Here is a 15,119-nt window from a genome sequence, read left to right as displayed (position 1 = left end):
AAAAATTTCAGGTTGTCAAATCAAGTTTCCATATCGGGAGACTTTTATCCATATCATTTGACATGCTTTGTCATGAAGGGGCATTTAAACCTTCACTTTGATAGATTAAGACTTGAATTTTCAAAACAAGATCAACTAAATCCAAACAAATCGAAGGAAACCATTGAATCACTTATGCATGACTAATCCCCATATTCTGAGAAGAAAGAATCTTTATTGTAACATCACATTGAAGAGACAACAACCAAGTTTTTCCAAATTCTTCAAAAGAAATGAGTTTTTATACATCAATTGTCAACTTTTCAAATCTCATCAAACATTTCTTCATCACGTTCAACACTATATCGATAACAAATCCACTGAATTTGACAGGGAGCCTTTGAAGACTAGAGCATATTGCTAAAAATCCACATTCAATCAATGAATTAATCACGGAGGAAAGATCAATTTGACATTCTTACCTGATGAGTGCATCACTTACAACACATGCTGATTTGAACCACCAACCCTAGAACAACATATTGAAGAGGATTTTTTCCCCTTTGTCACAGAAAGCTTCTACTAAGATGCCTGTAACTCGCTCTCAACTAAACAAACAAAGCGAAGCAACACTAGAATCAAGCATGACTCGAAGGTTATCTAATCCATTTGAAGGACCGCATCTAGAAGAACCTGAGATCATGGAAGAACTCCTTCGAGAATGTCAAGAAAGAACTTCCTTTCAAAAACTTGTAGAAAGACTCATGGAAAATGACAAAGAGAAGTATCTACTTATGCTCACAAGTAAAGGCATTAAACTTCCTGAAGATTTAGACGCAAACATGTTTAGAACCGGATCTCAAAAATATGCATATCAAGAACAAAAAAGAGAAGAGAAAACTGGTAACCTTGAACAACACATACCTGAGCAACACATTCCAGAACAACGTATACCAGAAATGCGTATACCCGAGCTAGAAACTCCAGAGAAAAATACATCATTTAACACACCTTTTCAGCTGAGAACTAATACAAGGGAAGAGTTTCTTCCTCGGAAAAATAATGCACCTTTGGTTGCTCTTACTCAACAAATGCAAATGTTACAAAGACAAATGCAAGACATGCAACAAGGGACAATAGTGCGGTACTCATTAAATGAAATATGTCCTTATCCATTTGACAGAAGATTGAACATGGTGCCTTTTCCTCCAAACTCAGACATTCCCAAATTTGATAAATATGATGGGAAAAGTGATCCCCGAGATCATGTTCAAGAATTTTGCACAATGAGTCTTGAATTCGCTCATGACGACACCTATTTGATGAGGTTATTCCCAAGAAGCTTGGGGGGACAAACAATGGAGTGGCTATCTAAGATCACACCTCCTGTCAGATCATTTGATGAACTAGTCAACAAACTTATAACATAGTATTCCTATAACATTCAACATGCTATCACCATGCTAGATGTTTGTAATACCAAATAGAAAAACAATGAAACATTCATGGCATTCCTTCAACGTTGGTGTCATATGGTTTCAAGATATCCTCGCGATATTCTTGAAAAGGAGAAAATGAAAATTTTCATCGACAACTTGAATAGTGAGATGAGTTATAGGCTCAAGATCCAATGCATACTGTCTTTCACTAAACTGATTGAAAATGATATTCAAGTAGAAGAAGCATGTGTCAAGAAAGGAACACTAAAATTCTTCAAAGAAGGAACAGGTTCATCAAACTACAATAATCAAAACAACAACTTAGACAAATCTAGGTTTTGGACCAGAAATAAAAACAATTGAAATGAAGGTGGCAATGAACCAAATGATCAAAAATCCAAGCAACCCATGCTCACATTATCAGGAAATCCTCAAGCTACAAAAAATCCCAAAGGTGCTAACCCTGACACTAACGCTTGCGCACCTAATATAAATCAACCGAATACCAATAACGCAAACAATACCAACAATAACACAAATCGAGGACCTAACAATAATTCACGGGGTACTACCAACACTTATAAAAAATGCATCTACACACCACTGGGTCAATCATTGGAGTCAGCAAACAAGATTATCTCTTTGCCCGCAATTAGAAACTACGAACCACAAATCAAACCACATTGGTGGAATGACTCACACTTTTGTGATTTTCATCGCAACAAAGGTCATCAAACAAATGATTGCATGAGATTGAAAAAAATTGTTCAAGACATGATTGATAAGAGGAGATTTAACAATAGATGGTCTCAAGACAAACGGTGACCATGGAGCTTTCAAGAATCCTCTTCCAAACTATAACAAAGATGGAGCTTCCACTTCAAATGATACCCATGGGGCACGTATCAATCATGTTTACAATAACACCATTAATCATATATCAGTTGTTGACAATCATGTAAACATCATCACAATCCGAGACCAGCATAATCATGAATCAGTCAACGTAACCACCAGAGCTCAAACATATGTCCTGAAAGGACATATGTTAACAACAAACACTGTACCCAAACTTCAATATGATCTAGTCAGCCACCTACGCAAAACTCCTACTCAAATATCCATACTAGAGTTGCTAAAACTTTCACCAAAACACAAAGATATATTGTAACTCTAACTAGGAATTTGGGAAAACATCAAAGCAATATCAATTAGCTAACCACAAAGCTAAATTGCAATGAAATAAAATCCTATTACCATCAATAGAAGAACTGAAAATAAGACATTCAAAATAAATGAAAAATCATCACCAATGTCTCTTTCAATTGACCTCCATTTTCCTTCTTTCTCCTTCAAATTATCTTGTTTGTGGATCTCACCTACAAGTGCAAGAGCAAAGTATGAAAGCAAGCAAGATGACAAGATGGAAATTGGAGCATAAGGATACTAGAAGCGTGGTCAATTGATTCTAAAAATGTGATTGATTCCCTCCTTTCATTGAAGAAAATCATCCAATTTATAAACAAATTGGAGAGAGGACAAGATTAGCATGAAGAGATTTGAAAGGAAATTTGAATCAAGAATGGCAAAATTATGACAAATGACAATTTGCTGTGCAAGGAGTATGACAAATTACGACAAATTATGACAAGTTGCTATGCAAAATGCATGACAAATTATGGCAAGTGGAAGCATAAACATAGGAGAAAATGAGGGAATGAAATTAGGGGAGATATTAGAAAAATTAAAGAAAATAGGAGAAATAGAAATTAGGAATTAGGAGAAATTAGCAAATTAGAAAATTTAGGAAAAAGATGAAATAGAAATTAGGTGAATTAGTTAATAGGTTTTCATCCATTAATTAATTCATGAAAGAGACCTAGGACTAAATAAATAGATTTATTTAACCCACAAAGAAGAAGAAAATGATTAAATGAACAAATCATAAAACTCTAGAAATAAGAGGACAAGGAATTAGGTCAAGACAACAAGAAATTAATGTAGGTTCGATCATGATTCTAATTGACAAAGGACCAATGTTGATAAATGATTGAGATTGGTTGACAAAAATCAATGACAAATTGACCAAGATTAACAAGGAGATCAAATTGATAGGTGCCAATTGATGAGGAACAATGACTAATCGATCCAAATTGACATGATTGAAAAGGACAAGGATCGATGACGGATTGATCGCAAAATGACAAGATTGACAAGGACAAAGATCAATGGCGAATCGATCACAAAATGACAAGGCTGACAAGGACAAGGATTGATGACAAATTGATCACAAAATGACAAGGCTGACAAGAGGACAAAACCCTAATTCTATCATCTATTAGGATTGACGATGTCCAAAATGATGATAAATGAGCACGCACCATGATGCGACAGGATAAGATTGACCAAAATCATGACTGAAGATTACTATCAACAAGACCTAATTCAAAAGTGAGAAAAATGAGGAATGCAGAAGAAGGACTCGATGCTCGCAAATGATAAAGACCAAGTGTGCAACATAGAAGAAATGTTAATGCAATGCAAGAACCCTAAAATAAGGCAATGCGCAAATGTTAAAGTATGACTCCACAAGCATTGACCATTATTAGATGTCTACATTTTGCCCCTCTTTGAGACAATGCGATTTTAAGCGTTGTTTCAAAGAACAATAATGAAAATGCCCCAGACAATAACAATGACATATGCATGCCCCCTCAAGGAATTGGCCAGAAAAATCTAGAAAAGAGGCCAAGTGATCGATAAGAATGACAGAAGACGATAGGTTCGAATGGATCAAACAGACTGCCAAGACTGATGGAAGAAATGTTAGTAAGAAGAAATTAGACAGAGGACAGTTAGAGATGAAGGAAAACTTTCTTTCACAAATTCACATAAGTAGGTGAGAACCTTTATTTATTGTAGCAAAGCGAATGCAGAGCATCATGGCATTGAAGGCCAGAGATGGAATGCAACCCCTTTTGCAAAAGATAGACACATCGCACACAAATAATGAGTGAAGCATCCTAGGGTGCATACATCAAGGGTCGAGGTATGTGCATCATTCACAAAGAGAACGTACTTATCACAGACACCCAATGATATAGTTGCCCCAGTTTGTGACAAACATTCCACAAACAAAAAACACAACAAAAAAAAAGGAAAGGGACTATGAACCATCCCGGTCACTCTAAATCACTCAATGACATCATCGAGCAACATAGAAACATGATCGAAGCCAAAGATAAATTAGTAAAAAGATAAGACACACAAATTCAACCAAGTCAAACAAACAGTCTGATCGTCATTGTCAAAAGTGGAAAACAAGAATGATCATGTTGTCTGGTTCAGGGAATGCGGTACCCCGTCTAAGATAGGACACGGTTTGGTTCCGAGTATACCATACCCTGTATAAGACCCATGATACTATTAACAAGGACCAATGGTAATGTTGATGCTATTTTGATTGATGTGACAACTGTGATCAGGTTGAATGCTTGCTTGGTTGAACAATTTATTTGTTAATACGTGATTTCATTAAAGCACAAGGTTTGATTGATTGTCATTGGATGTATGCTCAGTGATCTGTCTATTCACAAAGGGGACCATTTATTGACAAAATGCAAAATTCCAAAGAAATTGTTTTTGGATTTTGATGTTTTCCACTTTGTAGGAATTTCAAGTTTTTTACAATTTTTTTGTTTTCTAGGACTTTATTTGACTTTTTAGGGATTTTTTCAAGACATTATATGATTTTTAGGGATTTTTTCAGGACATTATTTGATTTTTAGGGATTGTTTCAGGACATTTTTTGAATTTTTTTTGGATTATTATCTCAGGACATTTTTCAATTGTTTTAGGACTTTTTTTCAATTTTATGATTATTTCAGGACATTTTTCAACTTTTATGATTTTGCCCCTAGTGTCTAGCAAGGCAAGGAATATGACAGGTGAATAAGTAGGCTTTCTAAAATGTTGGTGGATAGAGGGAAGACAAAGGCCTTTTATCATGGAGACAATACAGATACAATTTTCAAGGGCTATTGCGTGATGGGACAAGAGACTGGATATGACAATGTAAAGCAGTGACATGGCATGAGGGACATGTCAAGAGGTTTTTGAAACTATGTTTAAATTTTGTGTCCTTATGTCAGATCAAGATCAAGGAATGAAAAAGAGTGTATGGATAGTTATAAGATATGGATAGGATAAGAAAGACCAAGAATGGATAAGGGACATGGACTGAAGGTCGGGATTGGCTAAGGGATAGTGGTAGAAAGTTGCAATAAGCTAGGGAATATGGATGAAAGGGTATAATAAGCAAATGGATAAAGACCAAAAGCTATGATAGAATAAAAGATGCAAACAAGATGCATGATGCTCATGAAGATCCTCAGCCTTGTCAAGATCAAAGGTGGAAAGAGGAAATGGACATGAGGGACAATAGGATATGAAGGGTAATGATAGGGGTGCGATAGGATAATGAAACAATGAAGGACAAAAGGATATGATAGGATAAAACCTGTCCCCAAGTACAGTATGCAAGAAGTTCATAGATTATGCATGATTCCTGTTTCCCAGGTTTTCATCATGGTACTTGCCCAAGGCGCCTGTTTCCTAGGTTTTCACCAGTGGACGAATTATTTTTGCTTTGCTTTTTTCTTTTCTTTTTCTTTTTTTTTCTCACTTTTTTTTTTTGTATTTTGAATTTTTCAATAGAAGATGGACACATGATAGGGGATGGAAGAAGGACTCAAGCATCATTTTTTTTTTTAGTTTTGGATAGTAGCCTTTAAAAAAAAAATGGACCATGACCTTTAAAAGTATGCTCAAAGATGTTGGTAGGATAAGGACATGGAAAATAAGATGAAACTAAGGTGGGGATTTATGCAAAGGATTGGATCAAAGGGATCGAAGGATGGAAAATATGCATTGGATAATAGATAGGGTATTGGAAGAATTGGGCTTCACTAGATGGAAATGAAGGCAAGATCAACATTGGAACACACCTCGATGGGTGGTGGATTGATGGAGGAAAAATGTATTTTGGATATTGAGATTTTGACGAAGGAAAGGCTATGGATTTTGGGACATAAGGGCCCAAAATGGATGAAGAAGGTGATGGAGGAAAAAATTTGAGAGGGTTGGATGGAGGAATAACAACTTTGGATGCCAATTTTGATGTTTCTTTAGGCTTTTGTGCTTCAAGGAGCCGCTTAGGGATCCACATGGTTTTTGATTTTTCATGCTTTTGTGGTTCCTTGGAGTGCATTGCTAACACAAGGGATTTAGGAACCCATATATATTTTGAATTTGCTTTATTTTGCTCAGTGGGCCTTTGTGGCCTTTTGGATATTTATTTTTCTTTATAGATCATATTGTTCTTTGTTTTGACATGTCGATTATACTGGACATGTCGATCCTTGAATACATGTGGATTGCTACACTTATGACTTTTATACTTGGCATCCAAATTGCTTGGAGGGGGAAAGAAATGCATGGATGAATATGAATGAAATGGAATTCTTTTGGATTGATGAAATTTACTCAAGGATGTGTGCCTTCGCTGACCTTGCATAGAGGATGAAGGGATATAGGGACCTAAGATGGATGGAAAGTATGATGGGGAAGGGATATGTTTGGATTTTGAAGGGATGTTGGATTTAGTAGGGGTACCCAAGTCTTGAGGAATTTCACTGAGGCCATGACCCTTAATATTTTCTTTAACATGAAGGAATTCTTGCTTATGGAGATCTACTCCTTTGCCTTTATGAATATCTTGACTTGTAGGATACTATTTTCTTTGGGAAGAAGACGTGAGTCCATTATGAGGTGGATATGATATGAGAGAAATAATGAGATCTTGAAGTGGATCAGATTGCACCAAAGTGGAAAAACCCATTATGCATGTCAAGGGTTCATGAACATCTTGCACTGACACGTTAGAATAATGAGGGGGATTAGGATCATAAGGGGGACTAGGATTGTGAGGGGGACTAGGATTGTGTGGTGGAAATGGATCAATGACAAGATATTCAAGAGATGGAATGGGATAAATAATGGGATCATCAAAAGAAATGAGATCTGGGAGTGTATATGGAGGATTAAGACAAGGAGATGGAGGAACAAAAGGATCTTGTGGAGGATTTAAAGGAATAATTTGATCTTGATGAGGAGAAAGATCATTGGAATCCTCTTTAAAGTTGCTTTGCACTGGACTTTTAATGGGATCATCATAAAGGATGGAAAGGATATCTTGATCTTTTTGAGGAAGTGGAATGTCAATGGGATTTGAAAGGACATTGTGTTCTTGGATAGAATTGACAGGAATAAGTGAATCATTGTGAGTGTCTAGGGAAATGGGATCTTGGTCAACAATTGGATGGGATGATAAGGTTTCAGGATCTTGATCTTGATCTGTTTCAAGACACATTTCTTCGTGCTCTAAATTATCCTCTTTACATGGGGTTGGACTTTGGATATGCATGGGGGATTTTGACAAGGGATCAATGTTTTGGCATGAATGAAATGCACTTTGAAAATTTGTGATGGATTCTGGCAAGGAATCAATGCTTGAACATGAGGAAGAGGGACTTCAAATGGGCTCCTCTAAAACAGGTAATGGCAATAAAGTGCATGGTTGCATTGGGTCTTGTATTTCTGAAACATGACAAGGATGTGCATCATGAATTGGATTATCTTGGCAATCAATTATGGATAGCCCTTGGATAATTTCATCCTTGGGTGTATTATTTGATGAGGACAATATGGAAGGTTCTTGCGAAACTTCTAAAGGTGTAGGGATAGATGCCATTGGAGAGTCAATTTGTTTGTGGGGGGATGAGGCATTGCTAAACATAAGTGTATTATCTTGATCTTCCTCAAAGAACTCACTTGGTAATTTCCTTAAGATCCTTGCAATAAGGCCACCTTTCTTTTGAGGTTTTGACATAGTTGTATCTGGAATTTGAACTTGTTTGGCAAGGAGTTGGCTCTGGTTTGATGTCATGTTTTGATTTCGAACTAGATGTTGATCAAATTGGTTTGACATGTTCAAAATTTGGCTTGGTGCATGTTGCAAGTTTTGTTTTTGAATTTGTGATTGTGGTTGTTGACATTGATATGTTGATTGAACTTGTTGATATTCCACCATTGGTTGAACTATTTGTCGATATTGTATAGTTAGTTGGACAAATTTTTTAAATTGGACCATTGGTTGTGTCTGTTGTATATGTTGGACCACTGGTTGTGTCTGCTGGAAATGTTCAAATTGTTGAACAATTGGTTGTGATGGTTGAAAATCTAATTGATAGTAAACACCTTCTTGTTCTTGTTGTGAAGGCACATAATGTTGTTGTCTCTTTTCTTGAAATTGTTTCATCATCTCTATTTGTGAGAGGAGATTTGGTATGTTTGATTGTTCGATAAGAGATCTTACATCAATTGGCTCAATATTTGGATTTTGACTTGGAAATTTTTGAAACATTTTGGACATTTGTGATCTATTCTTCTCAATGTTTGTCACTTTTTGTTCCAAAATCTCCTTTTCTTGAGCTAGTTTCTCCTCTAGTTTTTGTATTTGGACATTTACATCATCATGATAAGTTTGATCCAAGTTCTGAGACATGTAGAGATTGGATTGACATGATTGATTTCTCAATTGTGATGACATGGCTTCGTAAGAAGGTTGAGACCTCATTTCAACAAACATGTCACTATGCAATGCAACTAATGGGATTGACAAATTCAACCTAAAAGGATGACAATGCAACTTAATGTTTTTGTACCTTTTGAATTTTTGGAGACAAACTTTTGAAATGCAAAGCTAAAGACACAACCTTGAGAAATTGAAATGAAGTCAAGACCTTAAAAGACAAAGGACCAAATGACAATAGGACAAATTGACAATGTCTCACCTATATGCTTGGATACTAAGCTAGGTTTGAAAAAAATGATATTAATGAAAGGACAAATTTTAGACAAGGTCAAGACTCCCTAACAACAACTTAGGGTATCATCCAAAGTTTTGATTTTTCAAGTTTGACAAACCAAATTTTTGAGACTAAATGCAAGAAGGCAATGATTATGACAATGACTTAGGATATGACATGAAAATGATCTAAGGATGTGATATGACAAGATGACAATACAATGATAAGGATATGCGAAGACCAATGACTTGGAATATGTGAAATGCAACCTAGGCAAGACCTAATTTTAGCATGACAAGGATAATGCACAAATGTCACCTAAATGCAAATCTAGCTTGGATATGACAACGAAATGCAAACTTAGGGAAATGATTTTGAACCTAAGTGCAAAATGAGGATGCTTGCAATGAAAAGGACTAAAATGAAAGGAGATGACAATATGTCCTAGGACCTAAGTCGGACTATGCAAAACCTACCCTAAAGTGACATGAATTTTGAAACAAAGACATTGAATGTTTTGACAAGCCATGTTCAAATGTTGGATGAATACTTGGACAAATTTGGACTTTTGTTTGGATTTTGTTTTGAATTGAAGGTTGTTGATTTTGAAAACCCAAGTTGATTATGAGCACTTTTGAAAGTTTGTTTTTTATTTAACTTTTGACAATCATGGAAGACAAAATGTTTGTTTGACTTTGACTCAAGACAATCAAGCACATTCACAAAAAATCCTATGGCTGGCAAGGGAAATATCTATTGAATCCTCTAACCATAAAATACAACACTCAGCCGGATAGCTAGACGCTTGGTAGCACTAGCTCCCCCTTACTGTGCACTCACTTCTCGGGCATATCAAGCTTCGAGTTCAAGGGGCATCACTTCCCAAGAACTTGCTATCTCTAACTGAGGAGTACATGAGAGGTGTCTTCGACATGCATGTATCACAATGCCTGAGCCAACAAATAGAAGGATTTTGGCATCTAAAAACAAGAGATTCTAGTAAGGGCATCCGTTCGGGTGGGTATTGATCTGGCAAATAAATTGTCACAATACCATTCTAGCACCCGTTGTCTACAACTTTTGTTGCATCCACAGTTATTTAGAGTGGTTCAGAAGAGCTTGGCTTTAGTCTGTCACCACTTTGGGTCATTCCCTCTCACCAATGCCTGTGTGAAGTGCCAGGCAAATCGGGAGGCAGGCTGGTATCTAAAGGCTAAAAACACACAAACAAAATTAAAAAAAAGACATGATAAGCATTGTTTTTTTTTACCTTTAGAAAATCAAATGAGTTTATTGATTCATTTGCATCCTAATTAAGACTAGATGAGATTAATTCCATATTAATTTGAAAAAGATTCGATCAATTTAAGCCATGATAAAATGCAATTTGTTGTTTATTTTAAACCCTTTTGCATGCATGAAATATGGAATTTGTTGTTGTTCTTTGATCCAAATCTTAATTAAAACTATGTGAGAATTGTAGGATTCATTCAAACCTCCTAATTAGGCTATGTGAAGATTTGGTGTTCATTAAATCCCTCTAATTAAATGATGTGAAGATTTGTTGTTCATTGCATGTTAAGAAATCCTGCATAAATCATTGTTTAGACTCCATAAAACCCACATGAAATAATAGATCCTGTCATAAAACCTACATGCAACAACATATTAGTGCAAAAAACCTGCATGCAACAATGGATTAGTCCAAAAAATACACATGCAACAACAAATACTCACATAAAACCTGCATGCAACAACAAATTAGTTTTAAAAACCTGCATGCAACAATGTATTAGGACAAAAAACCTACATGCAACAATGGATTAGTCCAAAAAGCCTGCATGCAACAATGGATTAGTCCAAAAAGCCTACATGCAACAATGGATTAACACCAAAAACCTGCATGCAAAAACAAATCCACACATAAAACCTGCATGCAAATATCAGACTCACAAAATTGTTAGATTTACGTGTTCACATCGGGTTCACCAAAAATGTAGATCAGGAAATTGAAATTCATCAAAACAAATAGCAAATTAGGACAATCACAAAACCTAAAACTGCAATGAAAGCAATCCTAATCCAATCAATGAAGACATAAGGACAAGATATTCAAATTGAATGAAATTGAAGCAAACCGATGCATATATATCCTTCATGTGGCTCCATTGTTCTTCTTTCACCTTCAAATTTGATGTGGATCTCACCTACAAGTGCAAAATTGCAAGTGGAAAGCAAGTTGTTGATGAAATTCCTAGCATAACGATACTAGAAGTGTGGTTGATTGATTCTGAAAATGTGATTGATTCCCTCCTTTCATTGAAGAAAATCATCCAATTTATAGACAAATTGGAAAGAGGACAAGATTAGCATGAAGAGATTTGAAAGGAAATTCAAATCAAGAATGGCAAAATTATGACAAATGACAATTTGCTATGCAAGGAGTATGACAAATTATGACAAGTTGCTATGCAAAATGCATGACAAATTATGACAAATTATGGCAAGTGAAAGCATAAACATAGGAGAAAATGAGGGAATGAAATTAGGGGAAATATTAGAAAAATTAAAGAAAATAGGAGAAATAGAAATTAGGAATTAGGAGAAATTAGCAAATTAGAAAATTTAGGAAAAAGATGAAATAGAAATTAGGTGAATTAATTAATAGGTTTTCATCCATTAATTAATTCATGAAAGAGACCTAGGACTAAATAAATAGATTTATTTAACCCACAAAGAAAAAGAAAAGGATTAAATGAACAAATCATAAAACTCTAGAAATAAGAGGACAAGGAATTAGGTCAAGACAACAAGAAATTAATGTAGGTTCGATCATGATTCTGATTGACAAAGGACCAATGTTGATAAATGATTGAGATTGGTTGACAAAAATCAATGACAAATTGACCAAGATTGACAAGGAGATCAAATTGATAGGTGCCAATTGATGAGGAACAATGACTAATCGATCCAAATTGACATGTTTGAAAAGGACAAGGATCGATGACGAATCGATCGCAAAATGACAAGATTGACAAGGACAAAGATCAATGGTGAATCGATCGCAAAATGACAAGGCTGAAAAGGACAAGGATCGATGACGAATCGATCGCAAAATGACAAGGCTGACAAGAAGACAAAACCCTAATTCTATCATCTATTAGGATTGACGATGTCCAAAATGATGATAAATGAGCACGCACCATGATGCGACAGGATAAGATCGACCAAAATCATGACTGAAGATTGCTATCGACAAGACCTAATTCAAAAGCAAGAAAAATGAGGAATGCAGAAGAAGGACTCGATGCTCGCAAATGATAAAGACCAACTGCGCAACATAGAAGAAATGTTAATGCAACGCAAGAACCCTAAAATAAGGCAATGTGCAAATGTTAAAGTATGACTCCACAAGCATTGACCATTTTTAGATGTGTACAGGAACAAGCACTATTAGAAACAAATGTACCTCAAGATCTGGATACTGACAAATTCCAAGCCATGGTCACTCATATGACAGGGCCTCATAATCTCACTTTTTTTGAGCATGACAATATCTCATTAAGACATCCACATAATACTCCTCTCCATATTGAAGTCATTGTCTATAAACATAGAATCAAGAGAGTATTAATAGATGGAGGAGTTGGACTCAATATTTGTACTTTAAAACTTGTCCATGCATTGGGCTTCTCTTAAGAGTCTATTGAGCCCCATAAAAAGATTACCATAAAGGCATATGATGATGAGGAAAGGTCATCTAAAGGAACCATGATGTTACCCATTCAAGTTGGACCAGTGCAAAAAGATACTATGTGTCAGGTCTTAGATATAGATCTCACCTACAATATTTTGTTAGGTCGGCCCTAGATACATGAAATGCAAGCAGTGCCTTCTACGTATCACTAGTGTGTCAAATTTCCTTATAATGGACAAGAGATCTCCATATCTGTTGATCACAATCCATTTCAACATTGTAATGCAATGGGGGCAACCTAGGACAGTTTCGTTCCTCATAATAGGGAAAAGGAGAGATCCTCAACATCAGATCTACAGACAGCAAAGCCCGAATCATTATTTGGAAATTTCAAACAGCAAATGCAAATCAAAGACCAAGGTATGGGAGAATACTCTTTGGAACCCCTGTGTTTGGCCAAATTACCAACATCACCCAGATCTCATGGATTGCCTACTACATCAATATATCTGGTAACTCAGCCCATGATCTTCCTTCATAGCCCAATAGAGACAAAACTAGATTAGGTTGTAAATTCACTTTCCTATTAAGAAAGACGCCACGCATAACTACAAAACCTTAATCGAAAGCAAAGAAGAAGTACAAAGAAGAATCCTGGCAAGAAGCACTATTTGAGTTAGCAAAAACAATCTGCAAGGCACGTGAACATCAAAAATAGAAGTTAGATCAGGAAAAGTTTCTAAGCCACAAGAAGGCCATATCTATAGCAATAGCTCATCTTCAAACACCAATATCTCAAGAACTGATAAAATCATCTCCTGATACCATTATTCCTCCCCAAGGAGGCATAGTTTATGAACAAATATAGAAAGTAGAAGTAGGATCTGACACCGAATCAACATAAACTACCAAAATGGTATCCATCATCAAAAATCTATTTTCACCATACAACATACCTGTTCACAGCACTGATAGAATCTAGGATGATGCCTCAGAGACTGATTCCAATGAATATGAATGGGGTACCTGCTCAAATACTACTACAGATATCCCTAATAATATTGGTGCCATACCCCTTTCTCAAGAAGAACATAATGCAAAAGATAGACCTCTTGAATTTGGACTGCAACATATCTATGACGCTAAGGAAAGTGAACAAAAGCATTATGAACAAGTCTATAAGGAAGATAATACCATCGAAGACCTCGAAGAAATCCTTGACTTCTTGAAAACCAAAACCAATCACGATGAAACCTTTGTCTTAACACTTACAGTAGCAGAACTTGATCCACCAAATGATTCCTTACCACTTGTCTTTCCTGACCTCATTGATTGGGATGAACCCAAAATACATGATATACCAATTTTCCCGGATGATAAATCTATTATCCATTACCTATGTACCGTTAAACCGAAAACAGGCTCTACCAGCGAACAAAGTAACGATGTCTGCAAACCAGAGAGTGCCAACTCTCTTAGTCGCAAAAATGAACCAAGTAAAATATCTGATGCTGAAAACCAATCAATGGCAACTCTAGATCACAAAAAAGTAAAAATAAAGGACACATCTGAGGGTGAAAACCTTTTCAAGGCACCTAAAGATGGGAGACTTGACACTCTTCCAGAGCACTTTCATGAGCAATCACCCATATTGATTGAGCCCACTCAATCAATCAACATTGGTACCACAGAAGAAGTCAAAAACATACACCTAGCAGAATCCCTGACAGAAGAGGAAAGATCAACATTTATCCTTTTTTTTAAAGAAAAGCAAATTAATTTTTCCTGGTCATATGCCGATATGCCTGGAGTTGATCCAAACTTAATCATGCATCACTTATCCATCGCTCCAGGAGTTAAGCCAGTCAAACAAAAGCTACGAAAGATGAATCCACAGGTAGCACTCATGGTCAAAGCTGAACTCAAGAAGTTATTAGATGTCGAATTCATCTGACCCATTGACTATGTAGAATGGATTTCCAATATAGTACCAGTATCAAAACCAGACGGTAGTATCAGAAACTGCACTGATTTCAAAGATGTCAACAAAGCTTGTCCAAAAGACGACTTTCCTCT

This window comes from Cryptomeria japonica, chromosome 8 (genome assembly GCF_030272615.1).
Source record: "Cryptomeria japonica chromosome 8, Sugi_1.0, whole genome shotgun sequence".
NCBI classification, from domain to species: domain Eukaryota; kingdom Viridiplantae; phylum Streptophyta; class Pinopsida; order Cupressales; family Cupressaceae; genus Cryptomeria; species Cryptomeria japonica.
This window is presented reverse-complemented; position numbering follows the sequence as displayed.